Source organism: Rattus norvegicus, chromosome 1 (genome assembly GCF_021556685.1).
Source record: "Rattus norvegicus strain SHRSP/BbbUtx chromosome 1, alternate assembly SHRSP_T2T, whole genome shotgun sequence".
NCBI classification, from domain to species: Eukaryota; Metazoa; Chordata; class Mammalia; order Rodentia; family Muridae; genus Rattus; species Rattus norvegicus.
In genome coordinates, this window is record NC_141534.1 from 168,575,547 (window position 1) to 168,601,025 (window position 25,479).

The 25,479-nt window shown below is 44.8% G+C and overlaps 1 pseudogene; it reads left to right on the top strand.

Moving 5' to 3' along the window:
• Positions 1-19,595: 19,595 nt before the first annotated feature.
• Ldha-ps3 (lactate dehydrogenase A, pseudogene 3) lies at positions 19,596-20,635 on the top strand (annotated as a pseudogene).
• The last annotated feature ends 4,844 nt before the right edge of the window (positions 20,636-25,479 follow it).

The window sequence follows — 25,479 nt, forward strand, 5'->3', positions numbered from 1 at the left end:
TGCGCTGGGATTACAAACCTGAAACCTCATACCTGGATCACAGAAAATTTATCTGGGAGCTACAGGGCCACCTGGAGGAGAGAAGGGTCCATAAGGGTGTGCTCAAGGAACGGCACCAGAAGGCAGCAAGAATTCAAGGGGTGGTGCAAGGCGCAGAGTCTGGCCAGCAAAGCGCTGAGTATTTCCCACCCACTCGCATCGTCATTGGCTGAGGCCAACTCGGAGGCGTGTCATTTCCTCAGCACCTCCACGCAAAGTTCAGAGTTCATGTTCTGAAACAGCCCCTAGAAGAGTGATGTGACCAACCCAGAGATGGTAGATTAGAAGGGGTGTAGGCAGAGCACTGAGAATATTTTTCACATCTGGTCCCAGCCAATAAGTCTCCCCTTCTCCAGTTCTCTCCAGTAAATTATCTTCTTGTCCTTCATTGTTGTATCGAATCCTTTTCTTTCAAGCAAACATCCCTGGGTAGCCCTCACCCACGCACGATGTGTATAGCTGCTAAATGTATGTGCCAGGAGTGAACAGGAGAGGCAATTTAAAGAAAAGTGCTCTCCTCTGAAAAAACACGGCCCTCAGGGACCGCAGACTGTGAAGGAGACCACATCTTTGTTAGAAAATGGGGCTGATGATCCTAGCATTTGGGAGGCAGCTATGGAAGGATCAGAAGTTCAAGGCTAGCCTTGAAAACTTGAGGCCAGCCTGAGATAAATGAGGTCTCAGAACACGAAACAAAATAAAAACAGAGTCCTTGCTGAAGCAACTCCTGCCGGTGGGCACAGGTAGGGGAGTGAAGCAGGCATGGGCCTTGGCATGGATAGACTCCCTCAGCCACCCTTCTGTAGGCAGGAGAGAAACCATGGGATTCTACACCCTCAGGTCATCCGCTCCTCGAGAGCCATCCAGGACTCACGCCTGACAGAGCCTGGCCGCAGAGTCTGATTCCGACCGACATTGAGAGTGTAGCCTGGACAGCAGCTCCTCAGTGTGTCAGCCAGTTCTGTGGCTCAGGAGGAGAAATCAGGTGTTCCAGAACCAACTGGTGGAAAAAAGCAAGAAGACAGAAAATGGAAAGCGAAGTATTCCCCATGTTTCCAAAGTCCCCATGGTACTTTTCCCCAGTAAATCCTCTCCTCCAAATTGCCAAGACAATAGAACAAGAGCCCTGGCCAAACTTGGCATGTCAACCCATTGTGGTGGTTTGATTAGGTCTGGCCCCATAGACTCCTGTGTGTGAATGCTTGGCCCATAGGGAGTAGCACCGTTAGGAGGTGTGGCCTTGTTGGAGGAAGTGGGTCACTATGGGGCAGGCTCTAAGATTATATATACTCAAGCTACGCCCAGTGTGGCACACAGTGTCCTGCTGCCTTCGGATCAAGATGTAGAACTCTCAGCTCCTTCTCCAGCACCATGCCTGCCTGGATGCTGCCGTGCTTCCCAACTTGATGATAATGAACACACTGAATGTGGACTCTGGGTGCCATCATCAAGTTTATGGACAACGTGCCATGGGAAAATTCAGTGGGTTGCTTCTTTTCTTTAAACATTTAAATTTAGGGGCTGGAGACATGGCTCAGCTGTTCTCCTGGAAGACCTGGGTTCAATTCAGCACCCTATGGTGGCTCACAGTTCCCTATAACCCCAGTCCTATGAGATCTATCGCCCTCTTCTGGACTCTACCGACACTGCATGCACATGGTGCACAGACGTCATGCAGGCAAAACACCCATAGACATAAAATAATAACTTAACAAGGAAAAAACATTTAAAATTACATTTATGGTGATAGAAAAGTTGATTGAAACTGGGACTGGAGTAGTGGCACTTGCCTATTCTCTCAGCACTTAGAAAGTGAAGACAGGAGGATGAGTTTTCAAGGTCATTGCTACACAGAAAGGTCAAGGACAGGCTGGTCTGTATGACAGCCTATCTCAAAGAAACCAAAATAATAATGAATAGAATGGGCGTGGCGCTACGCACCTGTGAAGCCAGCATTTAAGAGGCAGGGGTAGGAGGAGAGGCACAAGTTTGAAGCCAACCTGGTCTACGTAGTGAGATTCAGGCTAATAAGGATTTCATAGCTAGGTGCTGTGTCAAAACTTAGAAAACAGGATTAGTGGAATAGCTTAGTGGATAGAGGAGACTGTCTGAACCTGATAAGCTGAGTTAAATCCTCAAGACCACACGACAGAAGGAGAATCCAGCTCCTGAAGATTGTCCTCTGACCTACACACATGTGCACAAATGAACACCCTTGTGTGTGCATGCACATGCACACCAAATAAATTATGTTAAAAAAATTTTTTAATTAAAAAATTAGCTGGACATGGTAATGCATACTTGTATGTAATCTTAACACTTTCGAAGGAGAGGCAGGAGGATGGTTGCAGGTTCAAGGTTAGTTCAGTCTACATAACAAGTTCCAGACTAGCCAAGGCTACATAGCAAGAATCTGCCTCTAAAATAAAGTAAAATCAGGGCAGGGGGTGCAGCTTATCATCAGTTAGTAGAGTGTTTGCCGAGCATGAACAGACTTAGGTTCTAGTCCCAGCATGGAATAAACAGAGAACAGGGCCACAAAATGCATATGGAGTTGAACAACTTTGTGGAGATAATGGTTCTCTCTTTCAACCTTTATGTGGGCTCTGGGGATTGAACTCAGGTCACCAGGCTTGTTCAGCAAGCACCTTTCCCCACTGAGTCGTCTCAATTGGCCTTATCCTGAAGTTTCTGAGTGCTGTGAAACTTAGGAAACCTGATCATTACCAAACTAACAAGCCAGGGGTAAAGCTTAAATGGACATGAGAAATAGAACACCATGACCTTGTTCCGTGAGTGATGGGTAATCTTTTTTAATGACCTGACTGCATTGTTTTTATTTCTCATAAAAATCTGAGTAAGAAAAAAATGAGTGGTTCATGAGAAGGTTGACAAAAAGATGGAATATTCTCACTTGTCAACTGTCTTAGTTACTGTCCTACAGCTGTGATAAAACAGTATGACCACGGCAGCTTATAAAGGAAAGAATTTGATCGAGCTTACAGTTTTGGTGGGTCAGATTCCATGGTGGTGGAGCAAGGGCATGGCAGCAGGACCAGCTGAAAGCTCACATAATCTTAAGCAGGATTCATAGACACACACCGGGAGTGGCTTGAGTCTTTCAAAGGTTCAAAGCCCACCCCTGGTGATAGTCTTCCAGCAAGGCCACACCTCATAATCCTTCTGAAATAGTTCCTCCAACTGGAGACCAAGTTTTCCAATACACGAGCTTAATGGGGGGAAGGGGAGCATTCTCATTCAATTGCTACTCTTTCCCTAGATATTAACCCTTCCTCCTCCTTCCCCTAATTTCTCACTTACAGAAGAGGATACAGTTTAACTTGTTTACTCACTTTATTGCCAACCCTCATTCCCAGCTATGTGTGCCCTGTCTAATATATTGGGTGTTCATCCTTTTCATTGTATGCTGGTTTGTTTCTTTTTAAGATAGGACCTCATAGAGGCCAGATACAGCCTAGGCTGACCCCAAACTCCTGAAGATCCACCTGCTCCCACCTCATGACTGCTAGAAGTACATGTGTACATAAGTACTTGTCTTAATTATGAAATTTTTATTTATTTATAAGATGACCTGTGCCATAATTAAATGTTTCCTTTCTGTTGTTTTGGAGCCAGGATCCCAGGTTATGTATTCCCGGCCTTGAACTCACGTCAGTGAAGGTGACTTTGAACTTCTTCCAAACGATTGTTACTACAGGGATATGTCACTGCCCCTGATTTTTGCCACATTGGGAATTGAACTTAATGCATCATGCATGCTAGGCAAGCACTCTATCAGTGAGCTACATCGCTAGTCCTTTTGTTCACCTACAATATTTCTAAGACCTTGCCACAGTGCTGAATATGTACCCCATTTGCTGCTCCTAACTGATGTAGAATGCCCCACCCCTCATATTTTGCCTACTTAGTCTCCCGGTGACAGGTAAGTAGATTGCCCGCAACTCACTTCTTATACAAATAAAAACTTGCAATGTGTACCCTCATACATCTCCCATTTGGACATGTGTGAATTTCCCTTGGATGTGCACCCAGGAAGAGAATAATTAGGTGGCAGAATACATGAGCTCTCCGTTTAATGAGGCCTGCCAGGTGGCTGGTAGGAATGCTATACCAGTCTGCTCTGCCACTGGCAGTGTGTGAGTATCCCTACATCACTGCCTTCCTGCCAACACTTAGCATTAATTAGATTTCTAATTTTTGCCAGCTAAAAGGACAGAAATGATCCTTCTCTCAATCCCAGCCATATAGATGGGCGCATGATAGTGTTGCAGATGGAGTCAGTGCTCATCGATTTGGCCATTCCCTTGTGTCTCACACCTACTGAGCTTCAAAAATCCATCAGCTTGTACTGCACATCTCCCAGAGTGCCTCCCTCTGCCTTCTCTTCACCACAAGCCAGGAAAAGGATTCTCTTCTCATTACTGCACTCACACCACCAATATATTCCACATCTGCCACCAAACTAATATTCCACAAGCATGGCCCTTTGAAACAGTGATAAAGATGTTAAGAACACATAGAGGCGAGAGGTTTTATATTATTATTATTATTATTATTATTATTATTATTAATCATTTTATTTGTTTACATTTCAAATGATATTCCCCTTCCCAGTTTCTCCTTTACAACACTCCCATCCCATCTCCCCTCCACTTTGCCGCTATGAGGGTGCTCCCACCTACTCACTCCCACCTCACCACTCTAGCACCCCCCTATACTGGGGTACCAAGCCTCCACAGGACCAAGGGCCTCCCCTCCTATTGATGTCAGATAAGGCCATCCTCTGCTACACATGTAGCTGGAACCATGGATCCCTCCATGTGTACTCCTTAGTTGGTGGTTTAGTCCCTGGGAGTTCTGGGGGGTCCAGTTAGTTGATATTGTTTTTCCTATGGGGTTGCAATCCTAGTCAGCTCCCTCAGTCCTTCCTCATCTCTTCCACTGGGGTCCCTGGGCTCAGTCCGATGGTTGGCTGTGAATATCTACATCTGTGTTGGTCAGGTGCTGGCAAAGCCTCTTGGGACAGCTACACCAGGCTCCCGTCAGCAAGCGCTGACATCAGCAATAGTGTCTGGGTTTGGAGTCTGCAGATGGGATGGATTCCTAGGTGGGGTGGTTTCTGGATGGCCTTTCCTTCAGTCTCTGCTCCACTCTTTGTCCCTGCATTTCCTTTAGACAGGAACAATTCTGGGTTAAAGATTTTGAGATATGTGGGTGGCCCCACCCCTCAACTGGGGGCTGTACCTATCTACTGGAGGTGGTCTCTACAGGTTCTCTCTCCCCTTTGTTGGGTGTTTTGGCTAATGTCATTCCTGTTGGGTCCTGGGACTTTCTAGTGGCTACCCCCAGTTCCTCATCCCCTACTGCAACATGTTTCTATTCAATTTCCTGACCCTCTGGACTTCTCTCCTGTCCCTCTCAATACCTGATCCTTCCCCCCTTTTTGCCCCTTCCCCTCCTTTTCCCCTTCCAGGTTCCTTCCCCACTTTACCTCCTGTGATTATTTTGTTCCCCCTTCTAAGTAGGATTGAAGCATCCACACTTTGATCTTCCTTCTCCTTTTTTTTTTTTTTTTTTTTTTTTCGGAGCTGGGGACCGAACCCAGGGCCTTGCGCTTGCTAGGCAAGCGCTCTACCACTGAGCTAAATCCCCAACCCCGATCTTCCTTCTTTCCTTCCTTCATATGGTTTGTGAGTTGTATCGTGAGTATTCTGAGCTTTTGGGTTAATTTCCATAGTGGAGAGGTTAGATTTTCTTTCTAGAGGGGAATCTCTTATCCTAATGCAATGTCTATCAATCAAAGACATCATCCTTAGGTAAATCTCTGTAAAACTCATGTTTGTTGGTTGCTGTTTTGTTTAGAAGTCCTTTTATTTCATTTGAGGCAGGATCTCACTCTGTAACCCCTCCTGTCCTGGAACTCACTGCTTAACATAGACTGGCTTTGAATTCATGACAATTCCCCTGCCTCAGCCTCCCAAGTGCTGGGATTACACCCGGCACTTGGTGGTCAGCTTAAATAAAGATAACCAAGGAGTGGTAACATACACCTATTATTCCTGGCAGTCAGACTGAGGTAGGAAGGTGCCATGAGTCCCACAGCCAGCCTATGCTACAGTGATACCCTTCCCCCACTTTCCAATAAAGGAAGAAAGGATCAAGAGTTGAAGGTCATTCTCTACTACATAAGAGATTCAAGGTCTAAGAGCAAACAAACAAAAAAACCAAAGATTTTAGGGGAGAGTAGAAAGGGATAGCAATTTACTAGAAAACTATAAAAGCGTCTCACTGAGCCCAACACAGTAGTGCAATCTGAGGGCAGCTTTTATCTCTCTGCCTGCATGGCCAATGCCACTGTCCCACGAATCCCTCCCATCAATGTTGCAGAGACCACAACCCAAAGAGACCAAGACTATTGTCTCTTGCCCTTAAGATTATCTTGCTTTGCCAAACTCCTTGAATTTCTATCGCCCAGAGAGGGTGTCCAATAGTGGAAAAGAAGCACAGTGAGAGAGAGTCAGGGGGAAACACCTTGTTTTGCAGCTGCTGGATAGCCTATCAGTGGTCACGTCACGAGAAATACTGTGAACTCTGGGTGCAGGTTGTAGCTAGGAACCTTGAACTTGGAGCTGGCTGCAGAGGACACAGTTAACTGGATTGTCACTCCAAAGCAAGTATGAGGTAATAGGTGGTTTGTGGCCGTGGGGACCCCTGGAATTGTACACGAGGAGAGAGGAGAGAGAACAGGTGTGTCCCCTGGGCAGTAGAGAACAGGCTGGGTGACTGTTTCTGTTTTGCCAATTTCCTTTACACGAAACACCTTGAGGTGCCAAACATTACTTCTCAAACTCTGCTGGCCAGAACCCAATCCCATGGCCACACAGTTCTGGAAGGACCTGGAAGAATAGGGAAGGAGCCCCAGAATGTGCCAGGAAGTAGAAGAAAGAAGCTTGGTGAACGTGGCGGTTTAAATAGAATGGCCCCCATAGACTCATGTGTTTGAATGCTTTTTCATAGGGAGTAGCACTGGTAGGAGCTGTGGCCTGGATGGAGTAGATGTGGCCTTGGGGAAAGTGAGTCACTGAGGGTGGATTTTGACATCTCATATGTCCAAGTGAGGCCAGGTGTGGCACACAGCTACCTTCTGCTGCCTGCAGATCAAAATGTAGATCTCGGTTCCTTCTCCAGCACCATGTTTGCCTGACTGCCACATTTCCCACCATGACAATAAAACTAATTTCTGAAACTGTAAGCCAGCCCCATGTTTTCCTTTATAAGAGTTGCCTTGGTCATTGGGTCTACTCACAGCAACAGAGACAGTGAACATCTGGCCACTCTCTGCCACCAAGGGCTTCGATTCGATCCAAGTGGCTTCAAAATCCTTTGGATTCCAGAAAGCCAGCTCCATTCTCTGTCCACCATTTCCCCTCTTCTAAATAACAGAGCATCCCAGCAAGTCCTATATCTAACCCAGGCACAGGAGACCTAAAATTCGCTTGCCCTTGTCTATGTTCACGGTCTGGCTCTACACAGCAATGAAGGGGATTTTATTGCTGGGAAGAGGGGTAAGCTTCCTGCTTAAAGAGAAAAAAAGAACACAAATGGAGAAACAAAGAATCACAAAATAAACAGTGTTTTTTTTCCCAGCTACACCAAAGAATTTCCAGTATGCTAATGAAAGACCCCCGAAGCCGGGAGACCCTCACTCAAGTCTCGGGATAACGAGATCCCCCAAGAACTCACATAAGACCGTCCTTGCTGTAATTTACACAAGGTTTATTGATAGGAACCAGTGCACTGGGGTCGAGACTCGTATCCCACGAAGGGGCAGAGGAGTTCGACCACCAGTAACTAAGAGAAGGGGAATTTAAAGGAAGAAACCACAACCCAAGGGGGTAGGGAGGGCGTCATTGGAAAATGTCGAGAATACCAGTGAAAAATCACAAGGAGAAGCTTCCTGTTTCTCAAGATTGTTTTTTAAGATTTTAATCTAACTTTATGGTCAGCTAGTTCCTGGGAGAAAGTTGTCAAACCGGCTGGTGTAATCGTAGTTCCAGGGCCCGACCAGTTTCTTTCTTCTGCTCTGAACTTTTGTCTAGGGGACAACCTTAAAACTTCTACCTTTCACTAACAATCTCAAGACTCAGAGTGGAGAAGAAGCTTCCCTGCCGAAGCTTCAGCACCAGATACATAGTTATGTCCAGCTCTGAAGGAGATGAGAAGAGAGCAGAAGAAATGTCATTCTACTCAGAAACCAAACTCTTATATACATGCATATGTATATATAGGAACACACACACGTGCTCAAACTAGTGTGTGTGTCCATGTGCATTCGCTCGCGCATGCGCACGTGTGTATGTGTGCATGTGTGTGTGTGTGTGTGTGTGTGCGTGTGTGTGTGTGTGTGTGTGTGTGTGTGTGTGTGTGTGTGCGTGTTTGCATTCCACAGGTTTCTAAGGTCTGCAGTGGGTTCCACCCTAGAGGTGCTGCTTATCCAAGAGTCAAAAACAATATAAGGATATGATAGTGAAAGGGAAAGGACTGACATTTGTACTTGAATGAACATTAGACTGTGATGGAGAATAGCAAAGTGGGCAGAATTGTTTACTTTATAACCACAGCTCTGAGGCAGCTGTGGCACGAGGACCATGAGACCCACGGCAGCTGGACTACAGATTGAGACTTTGTATCACATAGAAAAGAATAGAAGCTGTGTGAATAAGTCATGACAGCCAAGGTATAGAACTAGATGTTCTATTCCTAGAACATCAACAGATGGGTAAATAAAACAGGTGGGGGTCAGGAGACAGCTCAGGAGATACTCTGCAAGCCTGCAGACCTAAGTTTGAATCCTCACAGCACATGTTAAGGAAAAAAATAAAAATTAAAAAGGCCGAGTGGTAGTAGAGCATGCCATTAGTCCCAGCACTTGGGAGGCAGGAGCTTGTGGACCTCAATGACTTGGGGCCAGCCTGGTCTTCAGAGTGAGTTTCGGGACATCTAAGGCAACACGGAGAAACTCTATCTCAAAAGAAAGAAAAAAAGGAAGGAGGAAGGGAAGGAAGAAAAAAAGAAATAAGAAAAGGAAAAGAAAATTAGAACATGCCGGAGAGTATCTGGAACCCCACATACTCTCCAGGGCAGAGGCAGTGGAACCTGAGAGATCACTGGCAAAACCGCCCAGCCCAAACAATGAGCTTATGGTTCACTACAGGACACTGTCTCAAAGCAGAAGGCAGAAAACAATGGAGGACACCTGGTGTATTGCTCTGGTATCTACATATATGTGCACAGGGACACACATCTACATACTCATGTGCATTCAAGACACATACTCACACACATAATGTAATAAAACAATTTGCTTAAATATGGTGTATATGTACAATAGAATTTTATTCAGTTTCAGAGAATGCAATCATATCTTTTCATGCTAAGCAAAATAAGACAGATTCAGAATGACAAATGTTTTCTCCCATATGTGGAATCTTAGATTTGAGCACATACATGATATGAACATACATGTGGAGCTGTGAGAGGAAGTAAGAAGTATAACGGGATGGGTAAAGGGAACAAAAGAGGGTAATAGAAGACATACAAAATAACTCATGCTTTTCCCTATGTACAATGTATACATACATATGTATGTGTGTGTGTGTGTGTGTGTGTGTGTGTGTGTTAAGAACATAGAAGGACAGAAATCATCGAGGGTGGGAATAAGAGAGGCAGGAGATGGCGGTGGCATAGGAGTGATTAGTAATTATGTACAATGTGAAAAACAAAACAAAACAAAAACTAGATACAAACCCAGCAGTAGTGGTGCATGCCTTGAATCCCAGCACAGGGAAGGCAGAGGTAGGCAGATCTCTAGGTTCAAGGCCAGCCTGGTCTACAGAGCAGTTCTAGGACAGCCAGTGCTACACAGAGAAACCCTGTCTTGTAAACCAAAAGAGAAAAAGGAAGAAAATGCTATACAGAAGTCCATTTTTATGTTAATAAAGTCAATCCAATCATATTCGTATTAACACAACATAATATTTGCATTTATTTGTATTTATTACATGCTTATCCCCAAATACTTACATGTTATTAGAAGATTTTCATTGTTTAACACTATCATATGTCTATCGTCACAGTCAAAAGCAACCTAAGGAGGGTAGCAATTAAATATAATGTGGCGTCCTGGGCAGGATCCCAAAGAACACAGGATGTTAGGTGAAAATAAGGAAATTTGAATAAAGGACAGACTTTAATAATAAGGTGTCAATATTGTCCACCAATTGCCACGAACATCACACCAAGGTAAGAGGTTGATAATAGAGGAGACTAGGTCCAGAGCACACGAGAACTCTCTGTACTCTTCCCCATTTCTGCAAATCTAAAACTGTTTCAGCAAATCAAGTCTATTTTTAAAAAGACCACGTTATTATTCCCTCAACTAGCTGTTTTTCTAGCATTAGGCATTCACACTGGTTCTGGCTTTCCACTGTTAAAAATAATGTTCTAAGAACACCCTGTACAGTGACCTTTTCAATGAGTTCAGAACCAGAGTCAGCACCGAGGAGACCCAAAATGGAGGTGAACTACTGTGATTATTTTACCTTTTCCAAGCCCTAAACAACACCATTTTCCAGCTCGTCTAATGCTTAGATTTTTTCCCCACAGCACTTCATGCCCCTCAAATGATGAACACTGTTCTAGTCTCTGCCTCTGTTCTCATTCCAAGAGGGAACCCTGAGGTATTAAACAGTTCTAGTCAGACACTCACTGAGCCTGAGAGCGTCCACAGAAGCACCCACGATGTGACAGGTGCTGGGCCTCCAGATAGCCCTCTTAGCTGGGTATGATGGTTCACACCCCTGATCTCACTTGGGAGGCTGAGACCAGAGGACTGCTGGAACTTTAAGGCCAGCCTAGGCTATGTCACCAGACAAAGGCAAAAGGGAACTGGCACTCTTTATGCAAATATCCATTTCCTCAAAATATTTCATGAATCCCCATTGGTAGCCTCCCACACTTGAGGTTTGCATTTCTAAAGTGAGGCTGGTTTCATCCTCTCCTTGGAGCACTTTTCTCTCCATCTTGGAGATGTTTTCCTCATCTGTAGTACAGAGACCAGAACCTACACAACAAGCATTTTTTTGGTTGAGCATGTAGAAAGGATGAAAAGTCATTTTACTCCGGGCAGTGGTAGTGCCTGCCTTTAATCCCAGCACTCTCGAGGCAGATCTCTGAGTTCAAGGCCAGCCTGGTCTACAGAATGAGGTCCAGAACAGTCAGGGTTACACAGAGAAACCCTGTCTTAAAAAACAAACAAACAAAAATTACCCAGAAAAAAAGTTAAAGAAAAGAAAAGTCAGGCAAGACTGTGTGCTCCTGTAAACCAAACATTTTAGGGGAGGGATAGGTGAATCTCAGTTGCTCACCAGCCAACCTGAGTTTTACAAAAGCAGGGAGCTTCAGGAAGGCAGAGATCTCTTCAGGATCTCTGAGAATTTGAGGTCATCCTTGTCTATATAGCTAGTCCCAGGTTAGCCAGGACTATATAGTGAAATCCTATCTCAAAAAGAGAGAGGGTTGGGAGAGAAAGGAGGAAGAGGGGAAGAAAGAGGGGAGGAGAGGGAGGAGGAGAGGTTAGAAAAGAGAAGAGGAAAGAGATCATATTTCAAGGAGGTAAGTCCGAGAGTAATAGAGAATTAGACCAGACATCTTCCTCTTGGATCTCCATCTCCACATGGACATACAACAGCCATGTGCTTATGCACATATACCACACGTATAGGAAAAGAAAGAAAACATAAAACAGAGATCAGTAAATCGGAGAATAAAACTATGATTTAAGTATGTGGCTTGGAGCTGAGCATAGAAGCTATAATCTCAGTACCCAAGAGGCTGAATCAGGAAGATTTTGAACTTGAAGCCAGCCTGGGCTGCATGGTGATGCCTTGTCTTTGACACATATGTATCAGAGCTGAGCATAATGGTTCAGACCTGTAAAACCAGAAACTACAGGAGGAAGCCAGGAGGATTGCTCCAAATTAGAGGCCAATCTGAGCAACATAGTGACAACTTCAAAGCCAAGGCTATCTGGGATCCACAGTGAAACCACGTCTCAAAGGGCTGAATAAATGAACAACGAAAATGTTTATAAAAGTAGGTGTAGGTGGCTGGGGATTTGTAGAAAACTAGGGTAGTTTGCAGATGGGATTGCATCAGACAAGAACATGTAAATAAAAAGGGATGATATATTAGATGGGGGTCAAACTGAGTAGGAAAGCAAGCTTCGTAAGAGTGATGGAGGGAGCTAAGCTTAAGTAACAGAATAAAAATAAAAACAAAAAACAAAAACTAGAGGCCTGCAAAGAAGGCTCCATGGTTAAAAACATCTGCTGCTCTTGCAGAGGAACTGGATTCAGTCCCCAGCAACTGCAAAGTAGCTCCGAACTGAATCCCAGTTCCAGGAGATCTGATGCCTTGTTCTGGTCTCCCCAGACATCAGGCACACATGTGGTACACAAACATGCATGCAGGCAAAACACTCGGATGTAAAATTAAAAAGTAAATGCACAAATTAGTAAATTCGTGTTTCTGTGTACAGTTCATCAATTCCTCCCACCCGGCTAAGAGTGGATCACGGAATCCTATGCATCAGCTATGTCAGGCTGGGAGAGCTCACCCAGGCGCGCTGTCAGTTAAGGTGAAAGAGGCCGACATCAGAGAGAACAATAGTTATGAGGGAGACGTCAGAAAGTAAAAATAGACTCTTTATAAGAAGATAAAGAGTAAGAATTATGTAAAAATAGGTGAGGGAGTGAAAAAATAAAAGGACATGAAAGTTTATCTAAGTTCAATGATGTCTTAAAAATAAGTAGACATGGGGCTCATTGGTTAACGGCACCTGCCACGGTTGCCAATGACTCAAAATTAGTTCCAACGTCCGTGTCTGGCAGTTCACAGCTGCCCTTAACTACAGTTCTAGGGGATCTGACACACTCTTTAGCCTGCTCAGGTATCTAAACACTCTCTCTCTCTCTGTCTCTGTCTCTCTATCTCTCTGTCTCTCTCTCTCTTTCTCCCTGCCCCCCGCCACCCACACACAAACACAAGTTTTAAACCTTTTTTTAATCTTTATGAGGATGGGTGTTTTGCCAGAATGTACATCTGTGTGCCTCATACCCCGTGCCCAAGAAGACAGGATCATCAGATCTCCTGAAACTGAAGTCATAAACAGTTTTAAGCTGCCATGTTGGTACTGAGAATTGAATCTATGTCGTCTACAAGAACAGAGACCTGCACAGAGATTCTCCTCTCCACTGAACAGGTCATCCATTCTACCCAAGCTGCTCCCATGCTTGGTCAGTTACGAGAATCTCATTCTCTGTCCCCACCTCTTTTGTAACAAGTTCCCTAGAACAGGAAGCTCGAGGAAAGCAAATTTGCTGATGCTCTGTGGACAAAAGCAAGAGAGAGAGGGACAGTCAGGCAAGAAAGCCGAGACAGTGCTTTGGATTAGCATCTTTAGGACATCCAGCTGGGTTGCTCACTGGAACCCTTCAGAGTCTAGATGGAACCACTGAGCAGTATGAACGCAGTCTGACGGGGAAGCAGAAGGCCATCTATCCTCTGTCTCTGTCTTCTCATATTTCCTCCCACTGCTCAAAATTGATCTCACAGGGTTCACAGTTTGACCACTCTGGAGAGCCCCTGGGGAAGCCAGAACTTCATGGATCTGGTCAGCTTAGCCCTGGTGCTGGAGCAGTTAGAGTTCCAGACTCAGCGGCTGTGACAGACTCTGTTTTGGATAAGCTGGGCATCCTGAGGGCCGCCTAAGACCAAAGAACAGAAAGAAATGAGCCATTCTGGAAACCAATCTATCTATATATAAGGGGCCCAGTCCTGGAGAAGCAGAAAAAACGAGTCAGGCTGGGCACCCTGCTGGGCACACCGGGACCTTGTTTAAGGGTCTACTCTAACCCATTCATATTGGATCTTAAGAAAAAATGGTGCTTTCATTTTTTTCCTCTAAGAAGGGAAGTTTAAACTCAATCCTCCAGTGGTTAGAAAGATACCTTGGAGGTTAAAAGCACTGGCTGTTCTTCCAAAGGTCCTGAGTTCAATTTTCCAGCAACCACATGGTAGCTCATAGCCATCTATAATGAGATCTGGTGCTATCTTCTGGTGTACAGGCATGCACGCAGGCAGAAAACTGTATACATAATAAAATAAATATTTTTTATTCTAATTCTCCAAGTGCATGCCCAGTTGCACTCTGTAACTTAAAAAGGAGAACTAAGACATCAAATTACTATCTTATTAGAGCTGATAATGACTGACAGGTTTTGGGTTTTTTTTTGGGGGGGTGTTGTTTATTTGTTTTTGAGACAGGGTTTCATGTAGCACAGGCTAACCTTTACCTCACTCTGTAGCTGAGGATGATCTTGAACTTCTCATCCTCCTGCCTTTACCTCCAGGTACTGAGACTATAGCCATGCACCATGATGCCAGGTTTCATGCCGTTCTGGGGGAGCACTGTCACCTGAGCTACTTTTGTCAGTCACTGATAGCCAGGGCCACAGCTGGTGTCTGCCACATCCTCATCTACCTACTGTCCTAGGCTTGGTGACCATTGGCTGACCTGTGTTACTGGTCTGGTAACACAATCCAGACTTTTAGATGTCTTGTCGGACCACAATCACTGCAGTTCTCGATTCTCAATGCCAAGGCTTCTTTCCCAGAATCCCCTGCATCTCAGAAGCACTCTTTCTGCATCATGAAGGGACAACCGTTTGTCACTCATAAGAATGAGTGTCAGCTACCCCTTCCAGCACAGAAATGTCTTTCATTATCATGATCCACTGCCAAATGGAGTTCAGAGTAGTTCAAACCATGACCGCAGCTCCCAGTTCAACACACACACACACACACACACACACACACACACACACACACACACACAGGAACTTATCAGATAGAACGAAGTTACTGGAAACATAAATTTTACAAGGGGGTCATTGAGGAACATGATGGTCAAGAGCAGTATTTCTATGAACTTGGAGTTGCCGGGATCCATTTGTCATAGGTATTTGGGGAGACAAAACCATCTCACTCTATGCCACAAAAGTAATGTACCACAGAAGTAACTGCAAAGATTGGTGCCATTGCCAGAGTCTGAAAGATGCCTGGTAATTATCTTGCCATGTTCTTATTTAATTTGTCCATTTGGCAGATGAAAAATCTTGATGAATCCTGAAGAACGACAACAGATCACTATCAACATAATTGGGAAGGGAATCCAATTATAGCTGCAACCTTGGTATGGTGTCTTTATTGGAGCTAATCAATACAGCCCCTGGCATCTGGAAAATGTCTCCTTTTCAACCTAAAAGCAAACTGCTTTCATGTGGCATGACAGCTGTATTCCTTCACTAATTTACCTCAGGGCTACATCAACCTTCAATTTCCAGCATCACATAGCTAAGAAGGAGCCTCAATTGTCTTGATAACCTACAGAATACAAGGCTGGCTCATTTTATTGATGTCATTATACTCATTGGATCTGATGAGCACGAAGTATCGGGTATTCTGGGTACTTTGGTAGAACACATGCCCTCTGGGAGATGAAAGATAAACTCATGCTACTCAAACATTTGACATGTAAGTTCCCTTCAACAGCTGAAGGAGTCCACGGCCTGGGACATGTTGAGATTCAGCTTTGAAAAGGAAAGGCAAATTGCTCTGCTGTGCATTGTCCGCTGTGAGAAAAGAAGCCCACAGCTTGGTAGACCTGTTAGGATCTTGGAGGAAACACACACACACACACACACACACACACACACACACACACACACGCAATTGAGTATACTGCATCAACCAATTGGCTTGCAAGCAAAAGGCTTGAAGTTTTGAATGAAGCCCACAGCAAGAAAAGTCTATGTAGCATGTCTAAGTTGCACAATGTACCTTGCTGTCTGATATGAGACGTGTGGTGCAACACAGAGAGAAAGTGTAGGGGTGGGAAGGAGGCTACCTGCCCACTCAAGAATCACAAGCACACCTTAGGAATCTACAGTGGGGCTTGACTGTATGTGTTTGCACCATGTCTATGCTGGTGCCAGGGGAGGCCACAAGAGGGTGTTGAATCCTCTGGAACTGAAGCTATAGTTGGTTTCAACATAGGTGCTGGGAATTAAAACTGGGTTCTCTACAAGAGCAGCAAGTGCTCTTAACCATTGAACCACCCCTCTAGCCCTATGACTCTGATAAAGTTTAAATATAAAAACATGAAACCTTTATGATGGTGCCTGCCGTGTGATGCTGTCTATATGAGTTGAAGTCACAATAATAAAACATTATCAACTGAGCTGAGTGTGGTGGCACACGCCTTTAATCCCAGCACTTGGGAGGCAGAGGCAGGCAGATGTTTGTGAGTTCAAGACCAACCATGTCTACTAATATAGTTCTAGAATAGCTAAGGCTACACAAAGAAACCCTGTCTTGAAAAACCAAACCAACCAAACAAAAATTAACTACTACAGTAATGGCCAAAACTCAAGAAAAGTTAAACAAATATGATACAGAGCACCTCAGACTCCTCTGGCATAATCAGTCAATCTTTCCACCATGTAGGTACCCTATTACACACACACACACACACACACACACACACACACACACACACACACACGTTTCACTATGTAGCACTGGCCCGCCTAGAACTCACTATGTAGACCAGGGTAGCCCTGAGATACACCTAACCCTGCCTCCCAAGCACTGGGATAAAAGGCAGTACTCTCATGCTAGGCCAGGCTCCTCTTTTTATCTCATATCCAAGCTTGTTAAAGACAGTTGCCATCTACAACCTCCATAAGAGCGTTAATACACAGAGATTGTAAAGGCAAGCTGTAGGGATGGAGAAATGACTCAGAGGTTAAGAGTGCTAACTGCTCTTCTGGAGGATCTGTGTTTGAGTCCCAGGATCCATCCATAACTCCAGTTCCAAGAGATCCTTGGACACAAGATACACATGTGTTACATAGACATACAGCCAGACAAAAACCCTCATACACAAAACAAAACAAAAGCGAATAGTAAACTTCCTGGCTGTAACCCAAGTAGTAACTGATATTACTCTCTTTCTCCTCTACTGTGTCCTCCCCTGAATCTCATTCTTGTAAATGGACTTTTGTCTACTTTATTGGGTTTTTTTCTACTACCCTTCTCTACCCTTCCAACCCTGGGTAGGAGAGAAAGAAGGCTAGAGGGGAAAGGGGGCATTGATATCACATCGTTAGACTACTTCCTGCTGATTTAGGGGTGTTGAGTCCCTTGGGGCAAATCCAATCTTTGTGTCAGGATATCCAATTCATTCTTCTTGTCTCTTTGTGCACGGCCACTTGACAGACTGCAATGCAGCAATCAGTTGGCCAATCAGACATTTCTACTGGGGCTATAGCATTTATATATCCTCTCAAGGGTCCCCACAATTCCAAGTGTAAACTATCTTCAGCTGGCAAAATCACACCCCTGCCAGAGCAGGAGACAAATCACAGTCAGCTGCTGTGGACAATCTGAAGCAGCTCCATTATCCCACACCTGGAATCAAAGCAAAACATATTAAATATAATATTAAAACATATTCCCATAACATATCTGTGTTTTTAAAGAGACCAAAATTCTCACTACCCATTCTAGCATATCATCCCATTTAGTTCTCAGCCTGGTAGGGTGCCACCAGGCTTCACTTCTCAAGTATGAAACTCTTTGTCTCCTTGACCTTGTAAACTGGTTGCTACCATTAGTCCTTCAATTATCTCTAAGCCAAGGCACGCCACTGAATTCTGCGTTGCAAACATTCTCCTCGGTATCTGCGGCTGCTGCTGCCCATTAAGATTATCAGAGTAAATAGCCTGCATCAGTATAGCTTTCAAAGCCTGCGAGATCACAGGCACAAGGCCCAGATCTGTGCTATAGATTTAGAGTGACTAGTGGCTTTATGGTGCCTCCAACGGAAAGTTCTCCACCCCCAGGGAACACATGGTGGGAAGGAATAAATATTTAGGGTTGGTTATTGAAAGTGATGATGAGAGGAGCCAACTTCCCTACCCTCCTCCCCCTCCTTCCTTTCTGCAGTGTTGCAGATCACACAGAGCTTCCTGTGCTCAGTAAATGCCCGTTCACTGAGCTACGCCCCCAGCCAACTGGGGTCATCTTGTTCCAACTGTATATGCTGACTAGAAGATAATGAATACAATTCATCTTGGAGGGCAATATCTTACCCACAGAACACTGCCCTCAACTTGACAGCTTAGCTGAGCCATTTCACCAGCAGTCCTGCCTGCCGCTCCCTTTCAGATACGTAAAACACGATAGGACACTGGACCTTATGGTCATTGTCATGCACTTCCTTTGCCATAAGACAAATTTTTGGCCAAAGGCAACATGATTTGGGATGCCATGTCAGTTGATCAGACACCTGAAGTCCAAGCTGCACTAATGGGCAACAGTGTGGGGAAGGCTCAGGTTAGGAGCAGCAACCATTTTAGAGCAGGTGATAATGTCAGTAGTGGGGCTCACTTCCTTTCCTCCAATAACCTTGCTGCCTGTGTTAGGGTTCTCTAAAGGATCAGAGCTGATCAAATGTGTGTGTGTGTGTGTGTGTGTGTGTGTGTGTGTGTGTGTGTGTGTGTGTGTTTATAGCTGGGCAGTAACAATGTACACTTTTGATCCTAGCATTTGGGAGGATTTGGGAGGCAGAGGAAGGAGGATCTCTGTGAGTTTGAGACCAGCCTCCACTACAGAGTGAGTTCTGGAATATAATTCAATCAATAAAACTCCTCGTGTACCTGCTCAGCTGCTTGGTTTTAGTTGATTCCGTATGTGGTCAAGCTGACAACTAGGCTTAGCCATCACTCCACTAGACATGGTCAGCCCCAAAGGAATGACACCACACCCGGGGCTCGGCATTAATCACTTCTGTTGACATAGCAAGCATTTGGCAACAGCAGTTCCACATCTGTTGGGTCCTGGTGGTGCCAAGTGTCCTGAAGGTGATGTTTGGCAAAGTTCCAGTACTTGGACCACCTGAGCTGACCCTCCACTGCCCTTGGTGGAAATTTGCTACACAGTTTTTCCTTGTATTTATTTCTTCACTGTTCAAGGCCTCTCTCTGAAAGCTAGAGCCAGGATAGCAAAACGCTGTGCAAAGAAGAATGGAATTAATGAAAGTTCGGGGGGGGGGGGGGGCGGAGTTATGCAGAAAATTGAGTCTTTCTTCAGAACTTATTACTTAAATAAACATTTAAACCAGTGATGAGTGCGATTAGTAAGTGTGAGGCAGGGGTTTTGAGAAAAATTATTAAAGAAGAAAAACTTAGGGAAATTCTAGGAGTTGACAAACTGTAATTAAATCATTAGTTTTCAGTGCTGGAGCCGCTGGAGCCGAGCCCAGGACAGGTTGCTGCTGCTGCTGCTGCTGCTGCTGCTCACCTGTTGCCCCCATTGTGCACTAAGCAGTTTCAAAAGATTCAAAGTCCAAGATGGCAACCCTCAAGTATCTTCTTAAGGAAGAACAGGTCCCCCAGAACAAGATTACAGTTGTTGGGGTTGGTGCGGTTGGCATGGCTGTGCCATCCGTATCTTAATGAAGGACTTGGCCGATGAGCTTGCCCTTGCTGATGTCATGGAAGACAATCTAAAGGGAGAGATGATGGCTCTCCAGCATGGCAGCCTTTTCCTTGAAACACCAAAAATAGTCTCCAGCAAAGACTATAGAGTGACTGCAAACTCCACGCTGGTCATTATCACGGCGGGGGCTGGTCAGCAAGAGGGAGAGAGCCGACTCGATTTGGTCCAGCGAAACGTGAACATCTTCAGGTTCATAGTTCTGAACATTGTGAAGTAGAGTTCACACTTCAAGCTGCTCATTGTCTCAAATCCAGTGGGAATCTTAACCTACATGGTTTGGCAAATCAACGGCTTTCCCCAAAGCAGAGTTATTGGAAGTGGTTGCGGTCTGGACTCAGCTCGGTTCGGTTACCTGAGAAAGGCTGGGGGTTCGAGTGCTGAACTGTCACGGGTGGGTCCTGGGAGAGCATGGCGACTCCAGTGTGCCTGTGTGGAGTGGTGTGAACATTGGCAGCGTCTCCCTGAAATCTCTGAACCCAGAGCTGGGCACGGATGCAGATACGGAGCAGTGGAAGGATGTTCACAGGCAGGTGGTTGACAGTGCATATGAGGTGATCAAACTGAAAGGTTGCACATCCTGGGCCATTGACCTCTCGGTGGCAGACTTGGCCGAGAGCATAATGAAGAACCTTAGGCGGGTGCATCCTATTTCCACCATGATTAAGGGTCTCTATGCAATCAATGATGCCGTCTTCCTCAGTGTCTCGTGTATCCTGAAACAAAATGTTGTGAAACAAAACTCGGATGTTGTGAAGGTGACACTGACTCCTGAGCAGGAGACCCGCCTGAAGAAGAGTGCAGATACCATCTGGGGAATCCAGAAGGAGCTGCAGCTCTAAAGTCTTCCCAGTGTCCTAGCACTTCACTGTCCAGGCTGCAGCAGGGTTTCTATGGAGACCACACACTTCTCATTTGAGCTGTGGTTAGTACAGTTGTGTTGAGGTGGTCTGGGGGAAAAATAATCTCAGTTCCCACAGCTCTACCCTGCCTCTCATTGGTACTTGTGTAGTGGTAACCTGGTTAGTGGGACAGTCCCACTGTCTCCAAGACACACTGCCAGCTGTGTGCAGGTTTTGATTACCCTGGGAGCCTGCTGCACTGCTGTGCTGTGCACCCTCACCAAACATTGCCTAGGTCATGAGTTCCCAGTCAGTCATAACCTGGCTCCAGTGCGTAAGTCCATTATGCACAACTTGTGCATAGATGTTCTACAGGATATTTTCTGTGTTCTCTGTGTCTGTAGTGTACATTGCAATAGTATGTGAAGATCTGCATATGGATGATGGAACCAACCACTCTAGTGTTTTACCAAGGAAAACACCAAATAAACCTTGAACAGTGAAAAAAAACCATTAGTTTTCTATGTTCCATTTCAGAAATAAGGAACTAGCATGACGAGGAAGAGATTGTGATCATACAGTTAATGACATGTGTGGGTACCTTCCTCAAGGCAAAAGGAAGCAGTTTTAGAAGTCCCAGTGTCCTTCTATTCTTTACAGAGTTGTAATGAAGATAGGAATCATATTGAAACAAGAGTTCGTGACAGAGACACAGAGAAAAACATTTGGCTCAGTGAACTGCCTGCCTCCTTTATCAGACCAGAACTTTTCCAATATTATAGAAAAACAAAGAACAGACTGCCTATGCTTAGGCAAGGGCTGCACGGTATCTTAAGAATCAAAGATAACGGATGGTGGTCTTACGCCAAATATAAAAGAAATATAGAGGAAGAAAGACAGAATTAAACAGGGGTCAGAGACACTGGACTTTTGTAGGAAACCAAGTTTGATATAACAGGTAGTTGGGAATAAAAAGAATCAAATTCGAATAGAGTCACCCTGTCCAGCATCTCTGCAAACACAAGGCTTTCCCACACCAATCTCAAGGAAGAAGATACTCGGTTGAAAGAAAATTGATTCTTCTTATAATGTTAACTTTTAGTTCTCATAAAATTGCTGTTTGTGGGCTGGAGAGATGGCTCAGTGGTTAAGAGCACTGACTGTTTTTCCAGAGGTCCTGAGTTCAATTCCCAGCAACCACGTGGTAGCTCACAGCCATCTGTAATGGGATTGATGCCCTCTTCTGGTGTGTCTGAAGACAGTGACAGTGTACTTAAATACATAAGATAAGTAAATAAGGGTTTGGGGATTTAGCTCAGTGGTAGAGTGCTTGCCTAGCAAGCACAAGGCCCTGGGTTCGGTTCCCAGCTCCGAAAAAAAAGAAAAAAGAGAAAAAGAAGAAAAAAAAAGAAGAAAAAAGATAAGTAAATAAATCTTAAAAACAAAAAACAAGGGGTTGGGGATTTAGCTCAGTGGTAAAGCGCTTGCCTAGCAAGCACAGGGCCCTGGGTTCGGTCCCCAGTTCCGAAAAAAAGAAAACAAACAAACAAACAAACAAAAAAACGCTGTTTACTTGCTCTGTTCCTCTTAATCTTCTTATGTAATCAAGGAAGACTTTAGAAGTAAATGTATTTCGAAAAGCTGTGTAATCAATGAATAAAGGTTCTGAGGAAATGAATTTATGCATAAATAAAGCCTGTGAGGACACAGGTTGTCAGAGGCGGCCAACCCATATAGAGCTGTGCTTCCTCTCTGTCCCGTCTCTCATGAAACGATACTGAATGGTGTTCCGAGTCTGAATCTTCTCTCGCTGCTCTTGCATACATCCTGCTCCAGGCTCTGCCCTCAGCCGATTGGTCCCCCGCATGGTCCAACCCCTACAACACTAGGTTTCTGCACAGCTTCCGTCCCCACCACAGTAGCTAATCTGTTCCTGGGCTATTGCGAAAAATCATGGCTGCTGTAGATGTTTTCTTAGAGGAGTTGCTCTGAACATCTGGTTGATGAACATCTTCACTAGCGCGATGATGACTACAGTTGCTAATAACACTACAGCAGCCAGTGTGATTAGCAACACAAGTCCCTAAGACCCTCTTCTACAGAGCTAGCACATTACTCTTCCCTAGGCCACTCTGTCTCCAATTTTCTAATCTTTCTGGATTTCTGTACAACTGGCTGACTCATTCATAGCTGCTAGAGACTGGGCATACATTCTTATTTTAAGCTATTTTCCCTCTGTGAATAGAGACAGAAGGTTGGAGATATAGCTCTGTGGTAGAGCACTTGCTGTGTGTGTAAGCCCCTGGGTCAATGTCCAACAGTAAAGAAAATAATAACAATAAAAATGACAGTTCAGCTCCTACTTCTTTTAGGTCTCCGTAAGTGAAGCATTAATGTAGCGGTTGACCAGTTTGGGTTGGCAAGAACTAGTGCACTGGGACTCAGCACTCGGGAGGCTGAGGCAGATGGATTTCTGTGAGTTGGAGGACAACTGGAGTTACACAGAAAGACACTATCTCAAAACAAAGCAAAACAACAACAAAATCAACCAAGCAAGCAAGCAAGCAAACAACAACAACAACAACAACAACAACAACAACAACAACAACAACAACACCACAAAAGCCCTAGTGCTCTGGGAATAGGGGATGCCTCAATAGTTAAGAGTACCTGTTGCTCCTCCACAGGACCCACTTAGATTCCCAACATTCATTTGGTGGCTCGCAACCTTTGTAATTCGTTCCAAGGGATCCAGTGCCCTCTTCTGGTCGCCACAAGTACTGCACTTACAGACGCGAAGTCGTATGTGCAGGCAAAACACACATCCTCGTGAGATGAAAACAAACAAATCCTTAAGAAAAAAAAAAAACTGACGCAGTCATACAAAATTGTTTCCTCCTAAGTACCCCCTTCCCCGAAAAGCTGCAGCATCTCTAAACTACAGAGTGGGTACCAGGCCAGCCAAGGCGAGTCCCCGTGTCAAAGAAACTAGTCATTTATAAATTACTGCTTGTTCTGCAGAGCTTAAAGAGCCCTTTTATATGGCTAGCTCCCTTCCCCGATTTAAAGTCCCCTGTGTTTACCTTCTTCTATTCGTGGGCTTGTAAGAGGCCCCCACAACTGACACCATGGTGGGAACACCATTCACACCTTGGAACCCAGCACATAGATAGTAACATCTGCACCCCCCCCCAAAAAAAAAAAAAAAACGAGAACAAAGACTAATAATCCATCAAAGTCCACAGTTCTGGGAAAGCCCCCGGAGGTACTAACCTTGCTTTTTGACTTCCAGCTAACTGTTCTTGCTAACTGAGGTATGTCAGCCCTGGGTGTGACTTTTGTGCTTAAAAGTTCACCCTGAGAAAGGGTTGACACTGAACTCTAGTCCCGAAAACCCCGTGTAGTCCTGGGTAATAGACTTTTTATTGTCCAAGTGGTCTTATCTAGTAGATACCTCGCAATAGGCTCTTCAGGTCTAATATTTTTAAAAAATTATAATAATCCCAGCACATTGACTCAAGGAAATAACAAAATCTAGCAGGCAAGAGGCATTTACAGATCAAGTTGTACCCAGAGTGTCACTGTGGGGGGAGCGTGACAGGAGACATTTACACAAGGAGACATTTCAGTAGGATGGAAAAGATACGGAGTGAGGGGTGAGGAAGCAAGAATTGAGAGACAGAACGTGAATCATTCCTTTTTAAAAGGTCAACGACAATGAAGCCCCTATCAAAGGCCACCCACACTAGAGCAGTGATCCTGCCTAGGACCTCTCACTGTCCTCTGAACTCAACACCCTACTCTCTAATCATGGCGGCCCCTCTACACTAATCTGGAAAGCAAGGTCTCCGTCTGCTTCACTGACCCTGTGTCTGCTCCAATCTCCCAGCAACCAACAGTTGCCAGCACAGAGTGCCCTAGACAATGGGTCAGCAAAGGACCAGTGTGCAGGGTTTTGGTAGTCATCATGATACACTGTTTGGGTCCTCCTGATCAAGGACTTGCTGTCCACAGTCCGAAAGTGTTGTCCAGGGACAAAATAAATGCCTGCTTTTTCAGTGGGTACCCAAGCAGGAAAGGCATCCAAAGACTACATCATCTCAGTCTGACCTAGACCACTCTTACAGCTCTGGGCAGGCCAAGGCTTGACCAGGTCTGCTTCACCATTCATTGTCTTCCCTTGCCCAGTCTTGTTTCTTCCCTCTTCCCTGCCCAGAGGCTGAAGTCTGTGATATTTGCCAACAAGATTGAACTAAGTGACTTGATTAGTAAATCATCAGGGGATGTCGTTGGTAATGGTATTTTCAAGATCCATTCGATTGTGGAGATTCTGACCTTAAGAAGGGATTAGCCCCTTGATGGAGTCGTAAATATGATGGCGTTCCTGGGAGTTGGTAGGAGCTAAGAGGCAGAGCTCTAGTTAGAAGAGGTAGGTGATTAGAGGCGTGCCCTGATCTGTTCCTCTAGTCCCCTTTCTCTACTTTTTGTCTGTCCTAGACAAACAGCTTTCCTTGGACAAATACTCCTGCTACTGTCATGTTACTGCCCAAGTATGTAGTCCAAGTGGCCAAGGACTGGATCCTCTAAAACCATCAGAAGAAACAAATTCTCTCTCCCCCTTGTTTCTTTTTTAAAAGTATTTAGTAGTAGTAGTAGTAGTAGTAGTAGTAGTAGTAGTAGTAGTAGTAGTAGAAGTAGTAGTAGTAGTAGTAGTAGTAGTAGTAGTAGTAGTAGTAGTAGTAGATGTGTACAACAGAGGGGGGGGGAGAAAATACAGAGACAGATTTCATGTCACAACACACACAAGTGGAAGTCAGAGGTCAACTGTTAAGAATCAGTTCTTTCCTTCTACCAAGGCTTCCCAGATTGAATAGGCAAGTGCTTTGACTTGCTGAAT